Here is a 20826-nt window from a genome sequence, read left to right on the forward strand (position 1 = left end):
CAAGCAGGCGCTGTGGGCATTTAGCTCATGCAGCTTCACATTCAGGCAGATATTGATTCAGTCTTACGGTTAGCAGAGTGCTAACTAGTATAGGGTGAGGAGCCGAACTTGCATAGCTGCCGTCGGTGTGCTTGACTGTACTGTGCGAGGCCTTACATGCTAATTTCTGCAGTTGACTGCAGCAGGCCGCTTTAATTCCTGTCACTTCCAAGGCTGCAGCGTGGTGCAGTAATGGCTGCCCTGTGGCGCTACGGATGCTTCTCGTGGCAGTCTCTCCAGTGCTGCAGGCCATATCTTATCATGTGGGCACTAACCTTGTCGATATGGGGGAAGTGGCACTCACAGGGGACACGGCCGTGGGCCGATCCACACTTCCCTTGCCTCTGCTCCTCTCACCTGTGGGCACTTGGGCTGCCATAGGGCGGATGCAGTCTTCTTGCTTATCACAGGCGTTGACGGGGTGGCAGGGAAGATCCACTTCTTCGGGTCTTGGTCGGCAGCGTCAAGACACCTCGAATGCAGTGCTGGTTGCAATGCTTTACTCCATTTCATAGCTCTTGGCAGCTGGCACTAGGTGCAAGGGGTGGCCTAGATGTGTGCTACACTCTCTCCATGACGAGCAGAAAAGTAGCTTCCCCCACAGATGCGGGAATCGACCCGCTCGTCAGCATTGTTGTGTTGTGGGCCTTGGCACACATGCTGCTAAATGATGGACACAGACACTAAGTGCTTGGTTACTAAACTGGCCATGAGCACGTGCACCCAGGCCATTTTTAGGTCTCGCCTAAGCTGAGTGCAAGCGTAGCTTAGAAGGGGACCTTTGGCAATCGATCACCACTTTTGACTAAACGCGTGCACGTTTTGCATTGCTTTGTATTGCCATGCATGCACGTTTGGCGTTTCCCTTGTGGGAGCGAGCAGCGGAGCCATCTGTTATTAATTATCTTCAAAACAGATGGTGCCGCCGCTCGCTCCCTCAAGGGAAACGCTGTGTTTATCTGGTCCCCATGCACATCCCCTCCACCCCACCTCCACAAGAGTGCGCGTCACTTCAACTTTAGCGCCCGCGCTTGTTCAGAGGTGCACCTGGTTAGACTTCTTCCAGTTCTTAGAGTTACAAACACACCAACCCTTCTGTGGCAAAAGATACGTTGACTGGTACTGCCCACCCCTTCCTGTTGGCTGCACACATATTGAAGAGAGACATCTGGAGGATACCAGATCTGCTCGTGGAATTGGATTATGAGGAGCCCACCCAGTGGCAGGACGAGCCAGCTGTCCTCTGTTCATGACTGGCACAGTTATCAGAGGTGCACATCATTCACTCATGCACATTGCATGTATGGAAGCATTGCGTTAGGAGCATCACCTTTTTTGTTCCGATATACACACAACATTGTTGAGAGAGGGTTACACCTGAACAAATAGGGAGTGCGCCTTGCATTGTAAAGAACCAGGGGGCATATCAACAAGAGCCTTATCTCTGCTTTTTTGGCTTTAAAAGCCAAAAAGGCAGAGATAAAACTAGCACCCTATCAACAACAGGGTGCTAACATGCAAATTGTCATGTTAGCACCCTTTTACTCTACGCTTCCCCTTGCATCTCTAATGAGATGCAAAGGAGGCGTTCCAGAGTAAAATAATAGGAGAAATGTCGCTAAGCGACATTTCTCCTATTATCAAGAATATTGCTAACCCTGTTAGAGACAAAAAAAGCAGCGCTAACCTCGGTTAACGCTGCTTTTTTACGTCTGGTATTTTTCTGACTTAGCCATGATATCCTATGGAAGGAGGATTTCATGGCTAAGTTTGTCTGTCCCTATCAACAATCTAACGTGAGATTATCGCTGGGTTTCCAGCGATAATCTCACGTTAGCCACTTAGCGTGAGGATTTTTATCGCTATTGAGATAAGCGTTGCTAATAGCACGCTATCTCAGCGATAAAAATCCACGCTAGCCGGCGATAATTATCCTAGCGCTAAATGCGCTTAGCGATAATTATCGCCGGTTGTTGTTGATATGCCCCCAGGTGTCATGTGTTGCAGGAAATGGTGTAACGGGTAAATCTCTACCTGGGGCGGGTGAAAACGGAACTCGTTCGAAGGTACAACCCACTTGTTCCCCTTATCTGTGGCTCACCAATCCAGTATATTAAAATATAGTAATGCTTTATGGGCATGATTAAGAGCCAAGATGATGTGAAATATTGATTTTTTTCAGGATTTCTGCGAGTTTATGGCTAATGTTCACTTATTTCCTGGAAGACTCTGACTTTTATTCCAACAAACCCGAAGCAGAGACTGTTTGTTGCTTCACTTTGGTACAGTGGATAAAATGATGAGATTAATCTACCCTATGATCATGTCCACTGGAATTATGCGGCAGGAGAGGGACAAATTATGTGCCAAGGCTGAGTAAACTATGCAGCAAGAAAAGGCAAGTTCTGCAGCATATTTTGTAACAGGAATACTTCATTAGTTCGTCATTTTTAAACTTGGTAACACTGTCTGTGCATTGGGTGCACCTCCTGCGTAGCAGTTTAACACCCAAATATACAACTAAGCAACAGAAAGGTGACCAGTCCGGCTTTTCAAAGGGCCTTCGATTGCACTGCAACACATATCGCTGCATTTATAGGAACTTTTCACCCGTGTGAGCTGCAAACAAATTATATTTTTGTTAAAATCTGACAATTGTTCGGCAACTGGGGTTATATTGGGGTTACATAATAAGAAAATAATTAGTTTCACTTAATACAAAAAAATGTTTCAGCAATGTGACAACGTGTTTGTCTCGAAAGTGAGGTGACTCAACCCATTACCATTTCTCTGTGGAAAGTTAGGCTTTACTTCAAAATGAATAGTGACCCAAATTCTGTCTATTGGAGCTACCTTTTGTTTATGATAACCTATACATTTTCAACATGCTGCACAACATTCACAATGCTCTACAACACATATTAAAAACGTTAACAAAGCCAATAGCTCTGTCTAAACACTTATAACGCCCCAAAGGCGAGACCTATTGGCTATGCTAATGCTTGTATTTGCAGGGTCCAGTCACTCGTGACGCCTGTGGTGGATGGGTGTGGGGTGTAAGTGTGTCCAGTCATCTAGGGAGTTACTGGCAAACTATGTGCCTGCTGAGACCCTAGAACACGTCCAGCATGTTACTACAGTCATCACTTAATAGCGAAACAAGCATGCGCTACACTGTAGTCTCGTATATTTTAGCTTTCCATTAGAGTCAGTATTTAGGAGCAATTTGAACATGAAAAGTGCAATCCAAAAAAATGTGGTAAATCTGCAAGCGTGAAAGTGCTCCTCTGAACGATTACAGATTTAGAACTTTTTGGAATATACAAACATTTCCAGCTTTCCAGGGGTACTTCTGGAAACGCCATGTGACGTTTTTCAGAGCCTCCCATTTCTCCAATGAGATCTCTAAATAGTGTTCCTAATTAGGGTAATTCTAAGATTAATAAACAAGCATTTGCAATGCAATAGGTCTCGCATTATTAAAGTTTGAGCTATTGGCATTGCTAAATAATGCAACACCAATAACTCAAACTTTAATAATGCGAGACCTATTGCATTACAAATGCTTGTTAAGTTAATCTTGACAGAAGTGCAGGATTGCATTGCCCTGGGCACGCACGCATACACACACACACACAGAGGCACGCACACACACATGCTTCGACATACACAGGCAAACACACACAGATGCTGTCACATACACAGGTAAACATACACAGGCATGCACACCCACAGAGATGTACACACAGATGTACACACACGCCTAGGCAGGCACACACACACAGATGCGCACACACGCCCAGGCATGCAAACACAGGCCCAGACACGCACACACACACAGATGTGCACACACACATAGGCACGCACACATCCCCAGACACAGATGCTTTCACATACACAGGCAAACACACCCAGGCACGCACACACACCCAGGCACGCACACACACACTGATGCACACACACACTGATGCACACACACACTGATGCATACACACACTGATGCACACACACACTGATGCGCACACACACAGATGCGCACACATACACAGGCACACACACATACACAGATGCACGCACACACACACGCACGCACACACACACACACAGATGCATTCATATACACAGGCAAACACACACAGGCATGCACACATACACAGATGCGCACACACACCCAGGCACGCACACACCAAACACACACACATACATTCATGTTTCCATCTGCGAGGCTGCGAGAAACAGTCAATTCCAAACTAAACAAGTAGAAACCCTTAGTGCACAATTTTCACCACAGCCGGGAATCCGTTTTGGATGCAAACTTCTTTTGGCAGCACATTGGAATGTACACAGCCCTTGGGATACAGAAAGAGTCCATCGGAAAAAAAGGGAAATTGTGCTTGTAATAAAAGAAACGACGAGCTATAGTGCGCACCAACAGTCTGGCTTTTTTGTCCAGCGTAGCTTGGTGTGAGAGCAGATGTAAGTTAAGGATACTGAGATGTCAGTCAGCATTATGTGAAGTAATCTGTGTGTCAGAAAAACACAGAAAGCGGACTTTGGACAGTGCGTGTTATCACAAACCCTGGCCTCTCTCCAGCCTGGCACTCTATAACTGCGCCTTTCCTGATCATTTTACAGCTGCCACCACTTCCCCAAAGCGGAAGGGAAACATTTTATCTATCTGTTAGCGATGTCAAAGTGCGCTCACAGCCAGCGTAATTGCGATAAATATAATAAAAAGAAGGAAACGCGGAGCAAAAGGCGGGTAATACATTTTTTAAATGTATCTCTTTGCCCCCGACTGGGTGTCGCCCCCCCCCCCAAAAGCTAGTGTTGAGGGTCAAGGCCCCTACTGGTGGAAAGGCAGCCAGGGGCTTTGCGACATTTGCAGCTCGCATGGAGCCAGCAGGCTGGTGAGTAGCGCGGACGGCTAGTAAGGGCGGCTGCAGGTATAGTATGTCTTCCCTTGGAGGGTGGTGTATTTTTTCTGAAGCGGTAAATGCGGAGGAGAGCACTGTTTGACTGGCGCAGTCATTTCGAAGATGCAGAGGTGCGTCGCCCCTCCCTCCCCCCATCCCACTTTGGGTTCTTACTACAGACTTTAACAAGCACTCACCTGCAATCTCCAATAATTCATGCTAGCTGGCCGCACCAACACCAAACGAGAAGGCAGAAGCAAGCGGCAGGGAAAGCGATCACTTTCGCGATCGCTTCAAAAACAAAGAAGCCCGCGACTGGTGGGCGCGCGCCACAGCGAGCCATATAGTTTCAATTATCGCGCCCGTGTCTGGGCACGATAATTGAAACCATATGGCAGGAATGCGCGTAATAGACACCAATAGGCCATGGGCGGAGCAATGCTATCTTAAAAACAAACACGCAGGCAAAGGCTAATAGCAGGCCACAAAAGTAAAAACACACGCACAAGCGTGTACAATTCCAGGGTCCGTTTCGGAACCCCAGACAAAAGGACCCTCACTGCGCGAGCAGGGCTACGCACTACATCGCTAGGCGCGAGACCTAAAAAGTACATGCAATCATAATGTGCCATTAACCCCGTGACAATACCCCAGGTTGGAAACCCTAAAACAGGATTATTCATTGAATATACGCTATAATGAATATCACAAAAATACTTATTTGTTGGTGGGGAGTATGACATTAGGCAGATTACTTCCTAACTAATGAAAGTTCAAATAAATTCACAATACAACCTACAGAGCATTTTAAAGATCTATTTCAACTGTTACCTTTATTACAAAAGATTTAAAAAATCACACTGAGTGAAAATGACAAAACGTATTTTGCATCATCTGTCAGAAATATATAAAGCCGATCAGATAGCAATTATAAAGTAGCAGTAACATTGGTCTTCTGTATCACAGCAAACACGTTTTTGCGGCACTACAGGGTCGCTACTTCAGGGCTGTACATAATAACAATAAAGGAAAGGTATGTACATTTTATATGAGAGAGACTAAAAACTTGAAAAAATAAACCTTCTGTAGCAAACAATGTATTCCCAACAACTTTGTTTACAGTTAACAACATTGGCTGCTGGTGTCACGTGCAGGTCTTCTGGAGGCAGGAATTACCTTTCTTCCTTTGATTTCCAGGAAAGACCTGCTGCTCCGAAGTAGTTCAAATTCCAGGTGAATGTGTAACTAGATATTGGGACATTCAAAGGAGTTAAGTGTAGAATTCCAGTCCTCGGAGGAAAAAACAAAACTATCAGGTAACATTAGTTATTAATAGTCTTAGATGTAAATAAACCTATTGATATATTCAAGGTAGGACAGTTCCACCTGATTATTATATTGAACTATTGTACACAAAAATCTATGGAGAGCTCACAGACATTAATTATGAATAGCGCTAGATATGTAAAAGTGCAATTTTTTAAGATTGAACATAATACTTATTTAAGGCTGCATCCCACTTGGTAATCTGAAGGCAAGCTATAAATAAACGACCAAACAAAGCTGTCTCACACCGCATTATGGCGGATGTCGCAAAACATTCAAATCATGACAGACAACCAGGTTATGGGGATATCAATAGTTTTGCAAACTGTGAAAATATAAAGGGAAAGTCAGCTCTAACTCTGCCCGTCACATTCATTATGAATCTGATTTGCAGTTTGTAAATCATTTGTGATTCAAAGTTTATGGAAAGCTCTCAAACTTATCAGCCGGCATTATTTGTAATGCAAAGATCATGAAAACCGCTGAAACCAAAAGAGACCTATTCTGAATAAACGTTTGGCGTCATTTTGAGTTTGCTTTAAAGCTGTTGAGAAGAAAGCCAAGGGTGCACTCATACACACAAAGGCCACATGGTGGCAGTGCAGAAAAAAGCTGAAGGACCATCAACAGAACTGGTTGGTGAACCGTGGATCCCGGATGTGCTCCAACCTAAGGGACTGTAAAAGCTGTTCTAAGTCGAAAAGACACATAGGCACTAGGTCCACCGCCAAAACCAGGATGTGCCACAAGGGTAATCATCCCCTGGATTATTAATTCCCACAATTCTAGAGTTACAGGTGGCTTACTTCAGGCAGCCAATGTGAAAGGACCTCTAAGATACAATCATGTTAATGCTATCTTCATCCTGGATTCCACACAGATGGTACAGAATCAGTGCAGAACCTGATTCTGGAAAATTAAACACATGCATCTGCTATATCAGAATTCTTGCTAAAGGGTGAGTGCGAAACTTCATAGCGCTGGATGATATCTGGGACTGGCTAGATGGATGGAGACCAGTCAAAAGATCAACAACAAAAACTAAGAAGGCTGAGAGACTGATGCTTTTGTAGAAGGAATGAAAGTATCTCTTTCAACATAAGAAACAGGAGCTTCTTAAACAGACCTGCTTCCCGCTGAATTTAACTTGATGCATGCTAAAGGGTGGACATTGGAAAAAGGAACATCCCTGAAATGATCTGTAGGGCATGACTGAATGTAGGAAGGGAATGATACTAGAACTGCAAGTATATGGTGTGGTAGGGCGATAGGAGAGGTTCACAACGGTTTCAGAAAGTTATTATGAGAAAATGTACTTCAGTGGGTAAGAAAGTCTTGCTGTGAGAGAAATCATATGGAGAAATATGCAGGATTGGCTTCAAAATATAATCTTAAAATGTCTGGGAACTAGAAACAAGAAGGTCAAGTAAGCATTAGTTGTAAGGCCGGATTTAGGGTGTTAAGGACACTGTAGTAGTTTCTATACACCAGTTAGGGTAACAGACAAGCTGCAAATTGGGAATCTGGGAAGTTCTAGGCTTATGGCAAGGGTGTGTATGGAGGCAATGGGGTAATATTTATTTCAAACATACAGTTGCAGGTATATGGTTCCACAGTAACAGTAAGGATAGAAAGTGCAATCGCTGAGAAGATTATAGACGAGGATCCTTCTCAGGCAGAGAAAGAAATACATAGGATGAATAGCAAAAAATGTCATTGATATCCTAGAATGTGAATATGATGAGACTCAAGATTAAGGGGTGAGTAGTATGAAATTTCTACCCTAGACATAATCGAGATGTAATCTTCATTCAGAAGACACACTTAATAGGCCCAAAAAGTTTAATTCATCAGTAAAGGGCAGGTTTACTCATGTAGTCCAAGTGGGATTTACAGGGCATACGGTGGGGGCCACATTGATCTGGGATAGGGCACAATTCATATTGCTCTCATTATAGCGTGCCCAGGTCTACAAAAAAACATACTGGATATGAAAAAGAATAAACCAGTACAGTCCACAAAGTGAGTAATTTTAATAAGGTGTGGCATAAGTCTAGTGATGTCACTCGAGATGAGCAGGAAGGGGGTCAGGCAAGGGACAGCAGGGGAACTCAAGCAGCTGTGTAGATTTTCAAGGGTTCTCAACCTGTAGACTTATGGAAAGAAATAAACCAGTGTACTCGAGAATAATCCTTCCACTCAGTGGAAAATAACTTGTTTTTCAGAATAGATTACTACTCAACTTCCTCGATGGGCCCCAGATCACTGTCACATGACATGTGGCTAGTGCTACTGAGAAGAGAGAAAGGCTGCAATGAGAGGTGGTTACTGAATGGCTAAGAAATTAAAGGAATTTAAATACTGGACAAAATATGGGTAACCACGGACAACTATTTTGTGGAAAATACTGGATCAATCAACTTGGCAATAACTCTTTGGTACGTATACAAGGCAGGTACAAGGGGAGAGGCTATTTACAGAATAGCAGGACATTTCCTAGGTCTAATCCGAGGTGGCATAGTGGGCAAAAAAAGCAACTTGTTGAAATGCTACCCCAAACGATAGTCTTTGGTTAGACTATTTGAAAGAATTCCTTTCATCACTTTTTGTGTGTTTGCTGTAATGCTCTAAGTGTCCAACGTTATGCGTAGACGAGGGTTCCATACTCAGTGTGCCACTGGAACCAAGCTGCACCTGACTGAAGAGGCACAACTAGAACTACATTTGTCTGTCAAAAGTCTGATAGGACAAAGGCAGGGTCCTAGAGTAACCAGACAGGTGATACACAAGAATTATCCTGGCAACCTGTTCTGTCCTTTTCAGGTGTGTCAAAGACCTGTCTGGCAGGACTTGACACTGTGTTGTCAAAATGGATGTTCACAGCCCCCACTCTCAAGATTCTACAGAGGTCAAAGGAGTCATCACTACCCATTCAGGTCAACCACTGTGTAGCTCCATGGAGGATTTTCACACCTCATTCAAGGCTGAGCACAGGCTAAGCGTTCACAGAAGGTTAATGCTAATTAGCTTTCTCAAAGCTCAGGCAGATATAGGGTAACCTTTTACCTGTTTCTTTTCCTTAATGTAAATCCAACTTCACCATTAAATTGGATTCTTAATAACTATTAAAAAATAGTGTTTTAAGTATTTTTCTAGCTTGTCCGTTTCCTGATTTATCAGTATTAGTATTTTAATCCACACATTGGTTTTCTACATAGGACCTGTCACAGTGAAATTATTGTTTTGGACCTTGTCACTGTGGGAGACGGCAATTGTACATTTTTACCTGTTTTGCTTTTTAACACTATGCACCTTGCCTTTTGGGCTACAAGGACTACATATGGGTGACTTACTAATATTTAAAAGGTTTATTTGAGATATTCTGGAACTGTGTACTTTGTAAAAATATAATAAAAACATTTGACATAAAACGTTTATTTTGAAAGATCACACTACAGGCTTTACATTTTAGCACTCACAGGCTAGGCTTGTAGCCATGTTTGCAGTGCCACCGTAGTGGATGGCAAAATAGGTGCTGCAATCCACAAGTGGCATTTAACCTCCAGACCCTGGGTGCCCTTTCCACACCATATACTTGGGACTTAAATGCAAGTTAAATGTTCCAATCAGTAATCAGCCAATGTAACCATTTTTAAAGTGGGAGCACAGGCACTTTACTTCTGGTTAGCAGTTCAGGCTGTACTGTTCCTATTGGAGCAGGACAAAGGCTGATTTGCATGTGGCTGGGTCAAATCTGCGGTAACATAGTGGAAAAACAGGAGGTTGCATTTTTACCCCAAGCAAGTCCCAGTAGTTAGACTGTTTGCAAGTATTCCTTCCATAACTTTTTGTGTGTTTGATGTTGTTAGACCTGGCATCATTGGTGTGAGTCTCCCTTCCATTTAGGCGGATTGCCTCCTCTGTTTTTGATATGTTTTTGCTGGTTATATGCTTTGGGCACTGTGCCACTGCTATTCAGTGCCACAGTGCAAGTGCTCCCTATGTTAAATTAATGTACTGATTAGTGACTCCATGATTGGATTATTTGATGTACTTGTCAGATTGTAAATCAAATGCTGCTGGTGGGCTTGCAGCACTGGTTGTGCCACTCACAGAAGCAGCTTGTAAAGTGTGTCTCAGGCCTGCCATTGCGGAGCCTAGGTGCAGTCTAGTACTGCCATGTCGACTTGGCCAGTGCACCCACTTGCCAGTCCCTAAACCTTCACTTTTCTTCATATCAGGCACCCCTATGGTAGGCCCAAGTGCAGGGTGCATTGTAAGTATAAGGTAGGACATGCCCTGGTATGTGCAGCATGTCCTAATAGTGAATTACAGCCATTTTTGTTTTTCACTATTGCAAGGCTACCTGTTCTCCTTAGGCCAGAATGGGCAGTTAGATTATTACATTTTATAATCCTAACTGACTCAGGGACCTTGGTACAAATTCGAATTTAGTATGCCTGAACTCAGAATGATAAAATACATCTTTTAGTAAAGTTGGTTTTAACATTCTGTGTTTGAAAATACCACTTTTAGAAAGTAGGTATTTTCTTGTCTAACTATCCAAAGCCTGCCTCTGCTAGGTTGTGTATTCCTTGTCTGCAGTTTGAGTGACAGGGCAGGGGGATTCCAGGAGACAGAATGAGTCAACCAGTGGTGAATAGGGAGATCTGCATCTAGATGGGAGGGAGGAGTTGCACCTGGGACCTGAAAAGGGCTGGGCCTTCCCTCCACAATGCTGGCTTCACCTCCTGGGGTACGGCTGATGTCTCTGCCCTGCACTGTGAAAGAAGAGAAGGAATCATGTCAACAACGTGCTCCAGGGCTGTGCTTTTCCCTCCACAATGCTGGCTCCACCTCCTGTGGGGCGTCTGATGTTTCTGCCCTGCACTGTGAAAGGAAAGAAGAAGTTCTGTAAACAAAGTGCTCAAGAACTGGTTTGGACTAGGCAGAGGCCTCTCTGCCTTCAGAGAACAAAGGATTTTTGGTATAAATATTGGAACCCAGACCCAATAACTTCAGATCACTTCTGGGAACAAGACAAACCTTTTGCCAAGGAGAAGAACCAAGGAAGCTGCAGGAGTTTGGACTGCCCCTCTGCCAGTGTGCTGTTTGCTGGGTTGGCCTGCAGTGGTGTCTTCATTGTCAAGGAAAGGAGAAGGAACTTTTCAAAGGACTTTCATCATCTTACAGAATATTTATCCAAGGGCTTGAACTTGTGCTTGCCTCCTGCTGAAGTCTCAGGGACAAAAGACTTCACCACCAGCTCCCCTCTGAATTTCCTTGCTAGGAATTCTATCTGCAGAAGCCTGCGTGTCGCTGGGAGCTGGAAGCGCAACGCAACGAGAAGTGTGTCGCCGCCGCAGCTGTAGTCGTCGCATCGCCGGAGAAGCGTGCCACCGCCGCATCTCCCAGGAAGCGCGTCTTCGTCGAAGCTGTCTGCTGTTGCATCACCGGTGAAGCGTGACACCATCGAGAGGGTCGCCATCGCATCGCCGTAGAAGCGTGTCGCAGGGCCTGTCGCGGCTCCAAAGTACAGAGTCGTCGCAAGGCTGCCAGGGCGTGAACGCATCGACATCGCATCCTCGCATCAAGGGCGCCATCTTCTCGCATCGCACCAGGATTGTTACATCGCATCGAGGCGCCAGCTTGCGCAGCGCAACTGGACCACAGGCCGAGAACCTATGCATCACCCCCGCACCGGTAAGGATCATGACGCATCCCCTACTCTGCGCAAGCATTGAGGCGTGACGCATCATCTCCCCCGAAGCACGGAACCAACGCATCTCCCTCTGCGAGCCTTTTGTTTATTTTGCGTTACGCATCCAGGTACTTTTGTGAGAACTGTGTCGCATTTATCATCAACTTGAACTAAGTAACTTTTACCATCTTTAAGTCAATCTTAAGTACAGTATTGGGGTTTTTTGTCGTTTGTGGTCTTGTGTTAAGTCTATAAACAGCCCAGACAGTGCCTGAACCCTACAATACCATAGGAGGAGCACACAACGCTCCCCCCAGTCAGGGCTTGACGCTCTGCCCTCCATTCACCTCCTCCCCAAAAGAAGCAAGGCCAATGCAGGGGCGCGTGCAGCCATATGCCGAGCCCCAGGACACCAACTGTGACCATGGGGACAGAGGCCCCACATTCTGCTTCTCCAACCCCCACAACTATGCATTTCAACACGGGCTCGGCCCAATAGCAGTGTCTTGGGCTGCATGTCACCCTTGCCACTACCTCACGAATCACGGACGGCTTCAAGCAGATGGCACTGCCCGAGCTCCTTCCACAGGCAAGCACTGCATTGGGTCAATGGCAGTGCGTGGGGCACTATACCCCACTCTCCCGTATAGAGCACAACACAGGGGAACATACAGCACTTCAAGTGTGAATATGCTTCGGCCATGCCTCCCCCTACATAATCACAGCAGGGAGGTTCAAAGAAAAGCAAAGCGTAGTGGAGAGAGGGGCGAATCTGCACTGCCAGGCTGTGATACTGAGATATAGGTCCAAAGAAATCCTGCAGAATAGGTTTTTATAGCCTATTCCCTGCCAGAACTCACCAATGGTGCTGATCTGTTACACTGTTGGGATCTGGTTGGATATCCACAAGCATGATGTATCTAGTAAGTATTTCACTGCTGGACGTCACAACCGTCTCACAACTTCATTTCACTATTGTCACAAATTTAGAATCATCTACTTACCAGTTAATGTGGACAGAGTCAGTGTAAGACCTGACCATCACTCTTTCATGGATAACATTGCAAGTGCCATGCTGTTTCCTTACTTGTGTAATTCACACCAAGCCTTTACTCCATCACATTAGGTATGCTGTTCCTGTTTGATTTGGTACGTTTCTGCTTGACTCGACTCTGACACAAAAATCTGTGGAGTGAAAATCCCTTGCTGTTTGCTAACCATTTCAATAATAAGAATCCTCACTGGACTTCCGGTCAAGCAGTATCCCATTTGCACTACCCCAGCAAACTAGATCCAGCAGGAGGTAAGCTAATCTCCTCACTTCCAGTTGCGGCTCGTGGAAGGAGAGCTGCGGGATGGTGCGTGGTGGGGGAGGGGCAGGGTAGGGGGTACTAAACTACGGCATACGGGCGAACAGATTTAAGTAACTAAGGGGCATATTATCAAGGACGGCGTTAACAATTATCGCCGGTTTTTGCGGCAGAAAACTGCCGCTAAAGTGGCGATAATGGGCTTGAAAATATGCCCTAGAGAATTCCAATAGAAGTCCATGTTCTGGTGTGAACATGGGCTTCTATTGGAATTCAAAAGACACACAATTGATGGACGGAATGCAGAACAAATCAAAATATTCACCCCCAGTCAAGAGATCTGGGTTAAATCCATCATTCTTTTGTTCACCATGCCACCCCAGTTTAGACCTGCCTATATGCAAATCAGTCTTGACCCTGTGACTCATGGGAACAGTCCAGCCCGAACTGCCAAGCCAGGTCCTCTCTGGACCGGAAACAAGCATCCTAGGACCGGTTTTGGGGTTTCACCCCTCTTCAGCCAGGATAGCTTGATTCTAGTGCCACAGTGAGACCAGGACTCACGTCTGAGCATACCTGGCGCACTTAGGGCGATAAAGCAAAAGACACACAATTGATGGACGGAATGCAGAACAAATCAAAACATTCACCCCGAGTCAAGAGATCTGGGTTAAATCCATCATTCTTTTGCTCACCATGCCACCACAGTTTAGACCTGGCTATATGCAAATCAGTCTTGACCCTGTGCCTCATGGGAACAGTCCAGCCCGAACTGCCAAGCCAGGTCCTCCCTGGACCGGAAACAAGCATCCTAGGACCGGTTTTGGGGTTTCACCCCTCTTCAGCCAGGATAGCTTGATTCCAGTGGCACAGTGAGCCCAGGACTCACGTCTGAGCATACCTGGCGCACTTAGGGCAAGAAAGCAAAAGACACAATTGATGGACGTAATGCAGAACAAATCAAAACATTCACCCCCAGTCAAGAGATCTTGGTTAAATCCATCATTCTTTTGCTCACCATGCCACCCCAGTTTAGACCTGGCTATATGAAAATCAGTCTTGACCCTGTGCCTCATGGGAACAGTCCAGCCCGAACTGCCAAGTTAGGTCCTCCCTGGACCGGAAACAAGCATCCTAGGACCGGTTTCGGGGTTTCACCCCTCTTCAGCCAGGATAGCTTGATTCCAGTGGCACAGTGAGCCCAGGACTCACGTCTGAGCATACCTGGCGCACTTAGGGCGAGAAAGCAAAAGACACACAATTGATGGACGGAATGCAGAACAAATCAAAACATTCACCCCCAGTCAAGAGATCTGGGTTAAATCCATCATTCTTTTGCTCACCATGCCACCCCAGTTTAGACCTGGTTATATGCAAATCAGTCTTGACCCTGTTCCTCATGGGAACAGTCCAACCCGAACTGCCAAGCCAAGTCCTCTCTGGACCGGAAACAAGCATCCTAGGACCGGTTTCGGGATTTCACCCCTCTTCAGCCAGGATAGCTTGATTCCAGTGGCACAGTGAGCCCAGGACTTACGTCTGAGCATACCTGGCGCACTCGGCGATGCGGTGGCAGCTGCTGCAGCGGTGACACGCTTCTCGTCGTTGAGTCACGCTTCCAGCTCCCAGCGACACACAGTCTCTCAGAAGGCCCAGCACAACAGCAGGCACTTCAATTTCTCAGAAAGGGAATTCAGGGGGGAGCTGGGGGTGAAGTATTGTATCCCTCAGACTTCAGGCAGGAGGAAAGCTCAAAGTTCAAGCCCTTGGAGATTCTTCTTCAAGATGATGAAAGCACACTCAGTCCTCTTCTCCTTTCTTTGGCAATGAAGAAACCACTGCAGGCCAACCCCCAAACACACAGCACAGGGGTAGTCTCCTCCTTCAGCTTCCTGGTTCTTCTCCTCAGCAAAGGTTTGTCTTGATTCCCAGAAGTGATCTAAAGTTCTGGAGTCTGGGTCCCCCTTTTTATACACACAAATCCTTTGTCTCTGAAGGCAGAGAGTGTCTGTACCTAGTCCAACCCAGTTCTGGGTGCATTCTGCCAGTGCACAACTTCTTCCTTTCTCAGTATGGGCCAGGGTCATCAGACGCACCACAGGAGGTGGAGCCAGCATTGTGGAATGCAGGCATAGCTCTATTCAGGCCCAGGTGTACTCCACCCACCACTCCCAATGCAGATAGGTATATTCAGCCTTGTGCTGACTCCCCCTGTCTCCCAGAGCCACCCCAGCCCCTGTCACTCACAAACCAGACATGGAATACACAACCTAGCAAAGGCTGGCTTGGATGGTTAGGCAAGAAAATACCTACTTTCTAAAAGTGGTATTTTCAATCACAGAATGTTAAAACCAACTTCACTAAAATATGTATTTTATCATTCTGACTTCAGGCATACTAAACTTGAATTTCTACCTAGTTCCACGAGTCAGTTAGGATTATGAGGTGTTTTAATCAAACTGCCCATTCTGGCATATGGGAACAGGTAGTCTTGCAATAGTGAAAAAACGAAAATGGCTGTAATTCACTATCGGGACATGCCACACACATCAGGGCATGTCCTACCATTTTCATACAATGCTACCTGCCCTTGGGCCTACTTTAGGGGTGTCTGATATGTAGAAAAGGTAAGGTTTGGGGACTGGCAAGTGGGTGCACTTACCAAGTCAATATGGTAGCACTAGGCTGCACACAGGCTCAGCAATGGTAGGCCTGAGCCACAGGTTACAAGCCCCTTCGGTGGGTGGCACAATCAGTGCTGCAAGCCCACCAGCAGCATTTGATTTACAAGCCCTGGGCACACACGGTGCACTGTACTAGGGTCTAACAAGTAAACCAAATCAGCCAATGATGGAGTCACTAATTCATTACAACAATTTACAATAGGGAGCACTTGCACTGTGGCACTGAATAGCAGTGGCACAATGCCCAAAACATCTAGACCAGCAAAACATAAAGCAAAAACCCAGGAGGCAACAGCAAAAAATGGAAGGGAGACCAACGCCAAGGTTGCCAGGTCTAACAATGATGAATTAAACCCTGGTCTGTGACTGGGTGTGAGTGTCTGAAAAGTTTCAGCGCTCCGTCCATCATCTCCTTGTGTTTGCCGCATCTGTAATACAGTGCAGGAGCAGAGGCAAAGGGATTCCCTCATTGGCATGGGGCACGCCCCCATGCCAATGAGGGAACGCCCTCTGATGATAGTGCTGGTGCTTTATGTGCGCAATTGGCAGCACAAGCATCTGCAGCCCTTCTGTAATACCACAGTGACCCGAGGCGCATAAATGTACGCTAACTCCCGTTGCACCCTTGGGGCACTTGTATAATGCGGCTCTGGAAGCGTTATATTCCATAAATCAAAGATGGTTGCCACCATTGAAAGTCCTGTGAGAGTACTGTGAAGCCCTGGGACTGGTTGTCTGTAATGACTCCACCTAAGTGTTTCACATAGTGTGAAAAACGCAGTCGTGAAGCCTCACGTCAAACTCTGCCCACAATGTGAGTACCTCTTAATTTTTTAACTGCGCAACCAGAGATTTCAGAAGAACATGTCTCCTCACCTGTCCAGAATATAGATTTGAGTGTGATCCACAGATCGGTAGAACGCACCCACTCCACCCTTAGAGGGACTGACATTTCATCAACAGGACTCCAGGTTTATCTGGATAATGTCTTTAGAATTCTTTAAGTAAACAAACGAGGAGCATGAAGATTAGAGTTTGGTTCCAAAATCCCTCCACAGGGCTACATCCCTTGTTGTCCCCTAAACCCTGCAATGATATTATAGAAAGTAATGCATCTTAAATCTTGTGCATTTCCAATTAATTTTCAGCATTCACCTCAACACGTCCAGGATTTGGAGCAAGGTGTGTCTCTGCAGAACAGGATTTTATCCAGGCAATTTGAAAGACTTCCCATTGACTATGGCAATTTTATTTGCACAGTTACAGGATTCACACACTGTTCAATTATGAATGAACACACTTTATCAAATACAAAATGAAAAAGACGATTGGGTTGCAACTTGAAGTCTTTTTTAAATGTAAATTCTTTGTGAATAACCAGATTTTTCAAACAAAGAATATGTATGTTGTTTAAGGTTTTTCGGTCAGCATTTAACTTTTAGCTACTCTTGTTTTTTTAAAGTCTCTTGTGAAGACTTTTCTTTTAAATTCTCTGAAGTTAAGTTATATGTTCCTGTAGGAACTGGTGTACAAAAATGTCAATTTAATAGCAATATTCTTGGCTGATGTCCATACGTACAATGAAAAGGTGACATCCCTGCAGCAGAATGCTCAGAATTGTTGTAAGCTAATTCTGCTAACCACAGTGTCTTACTCTAATCTTCTGAATTGTTGTAAGCTAATTCTGCTAACCACAGTGTCTTACTCTAATCTTCTACTTCCAATGTTTGATACATAAGATCACTGTTCCCAGTAAGGTGCGCGCCTGGGCGCCCGCGCACCTCCGTTTCCCCGAGCGCGCAGTGCTGTGTGTGAAGTGTGCACACACAGCACATCCCGGGAGAGCATTGGCGACGCCGCTTATAAAACGCGAGCGGCGCGAAAAATGCTAATTTCCTGTCTGCTGGAAGCCTGTGCAAGCGGTGGCTCTTTCTGCAAGTATTGCATTCATTTCTTAATAAAGCACGGCCGAAGGCTGTTTGTGGGCCATTGTGAAAATATTTGTTAATTACAGCACCGTCATGCGCTGCAATTAACATAAATATTTTCACAATGGGCCACAATCGGCCCCCACCTGTGCTCCTTTAAGATAAGAAATGCAGCTTTCCAGTCAGCGTCAGTACAAGAGCGGGATAGGATGCTCCTCTCTCTCATCCAGGCATTACCTGCAGCCAGCCAGCCACAAAAAAACAAGCATTGGCATAGCCAATTGGTCTCGGCACTTGGCGTGCCTAAATACAGATACTGCGAAGGGGGCAATGCGGTGGGGAATCAACCGATTAACATGCAGGCTACAGACAAAGACCAGCAAATATGTTATAATAACTACAATTATTTTGCATGCTGCAACAGACTGCTGTTTTAAAAAAAAAATAATAATCATGGAACCGTTATTAAAAGAATTTAGCATTGCCATATTTGCTGAAACTGAACCCTTAAGATATTGTGCATATTAACTGTATCAGCTGATTTCAAGGCATTTTTAGCATCCTTTAAAGAAAGAAAAATGTATTCCCGTTCATACTGCAAACATGCAAACCAGGTTGGACAGACAGGATTTTCCGTGATAGAAGCCTCTGTGTAGATAGCTTCAAATCTGTAGCTTCTTCTTCAATGAATAACCTTTCAAAGCTTTTGTTGTTAACATCCATAAACTGTCCCTGCCCCACTGAATCAGTACTTTAGAGCCCAAAAAAATCCTTGTTTAGAAAAGCATAGTTTTTTTTTTAACAACATTGCAGTCCCACTAAAGAATGCTCTGCAGTTAGCGTGTGGTGGCACATTTACTGAAATTTGAAGAAAATAGAGGTATTTGTTTTCTACGTTTACTTTGTGGGATTCGGATATATTTTCTGGAGATATCCTCAGGCAAACCTACTTAGATGAGGTGATTTCGAGCTAGGCAAAACTTGACATCATATCAAAAGTTATACCATTACTTTGCCTTTCTCTTTATTTATCTTGTCCTTATTCGTTCAGAATGGAAACATAAATATTTTGCATTTCTGGAGTCCCCTCAGCTAGTAATGAGTACAGCTGTTAAAAAGAAATGGTCTTGATGTTTCTGTTGAACATTTACCCATCATTTTGGTAAGGATTTGAACAACTCATTCAGGAAAAGGTTAGGTCCTAGGACTTAATTAATCCAAAATTGCTTTTTGTCCTCCCCATTACTGAAATGCCATACAGGGCTCTATATTCTTGCTTTTACTTATTGCATAACCTTAAGATAAAGATTTGAATCTTTACAAATTCCCTTAATAATAGCCCACTACTGCCCTTCCTTTAAAGCCTCCTTCAGATAACCCTCTGACAGTCCTGATTAAATTTGGCAGAAGCTACTAAATTTGGCTTCAAACAAAAAGTGCAGGGCTCACTTAACTCCAACGTCATCATTCTAAGATGGTTGGTAACAACAGTTGGCAATACCGGGCCTGATGTTACTGATGCAAGTTGGTATCAGTACCTCAATTAATAGCCATTATGAGTTTTTCGCCCTGAAAAATGGAATAGCTGGCGGGTCCTGGAATTGCGCGGCACTTCACTGCAGAGAGATTTAATCATTTAGGGCCCTTTCCCCTCACATTTCCCACTTGCTTTAGCTGGTGAAAAATGTGGGCAGAAAAGAATTTAGTAGTACCGAATGCAGGTCCACGCAAAGTAAAGCTTAGAGTTGTCTGGGGTAGTAATTCAGCAATTAGCATGTGGAATTACCACTCTACACAACTCAGACCGAGGGCCAAGAGTTAATCTGCCTTGGTGCCTCCATCACATCCCCAGTTTGTGATAATTTGCCATGAAATTTCATCATTGGCTCACTTACACCCCAGTATGCTAAACAAGTCCAAATTGAACAGTTCTAAACTCTCTTTACAATTTACAAGGTATGTCCTATACTATATTTATGTACCATCAGACTGTCCAGACTCACATTGAATCCCTGAGTTTTTTTGCTGAAGTAAATTTCGTCCCAGGGAGGAACACTTCTCTTGATTGCCACCAAAGCATAAAATCATTGTACAGCCCTATAGTGAGGTCAATGATGTATCGGTAATATCTCACTGACCCTACTCCTCAAAACCTATCTCCTAAGTTGGCAGCTCGAGCATTAAGCCACAACCGTTACCACAAGAGCGGAAGCATTTTCAATATTATATACAACTTTATGCCATTGACAAAACCAATAGTCCTGACTTCTTGTAGGTGTGATGTTACTTGTATTACATTTCTGGATGCAATGACAGAAGAAGCAAAATATCAGTCGGGTGGCACACTATGCTAAGCACAGATTGTTTGCTTAATTGCTTTTAAGCCACGCCCTTAATTGCATCGACCACGCCCCGTTGAGAGACTACCCTCGTTTTTTCATCCCACTTAAAGCCCTGGTCTACACGTGCTGTCGGGTTCTTGGGCGCACATAGCCTTGGCTGCAGCGCACAGAGACCTTACTCTGCCGCACACAAAGGAAAAAAATTAGAGGGAACATTGCATCTGATACTATCCAACACATTTAGTCAATTGTTGTCTCTGCCTGTTTGTCTGAGAATGATACCTAGTAGACAAACCTCCATGTAATGCAAATAAATTGAGAACCTCTGTCTGTTATCAAAACCTCTGCTACACAATTTAAATGAATGAAAATATGTGCCAATTTCTTTGTTAACTTATTAGAAAAGGCTTACCCAGGTAATGCAAAAGAATATTTCATTTTAGTCAAATGTTCAGCAATTACAAGAATGACAGCACAACTTTGTAATTCTATAAGGCCCATGGATACTTTATGATGCGGTCTGGGAGGAGCAGTACTGGATTCTAAAGACTCATTCGTTATGTGTGTGGGCCCTTTCTTT

Source organism: Triturus cristatus, chromosome 4_2 (assembly GCF_964204655.1).
Source record: "Triturus cristatus chromosome 4_2, aTriCri1.1, whole genome shotgun sequence".
In the NCBI taxonomy this organism is placed as follows: Eukaryota; Metazoa; Chordata; class Amphibia; order Caudata; family Salamandridae; genus Triturus; species Triturus cristatus.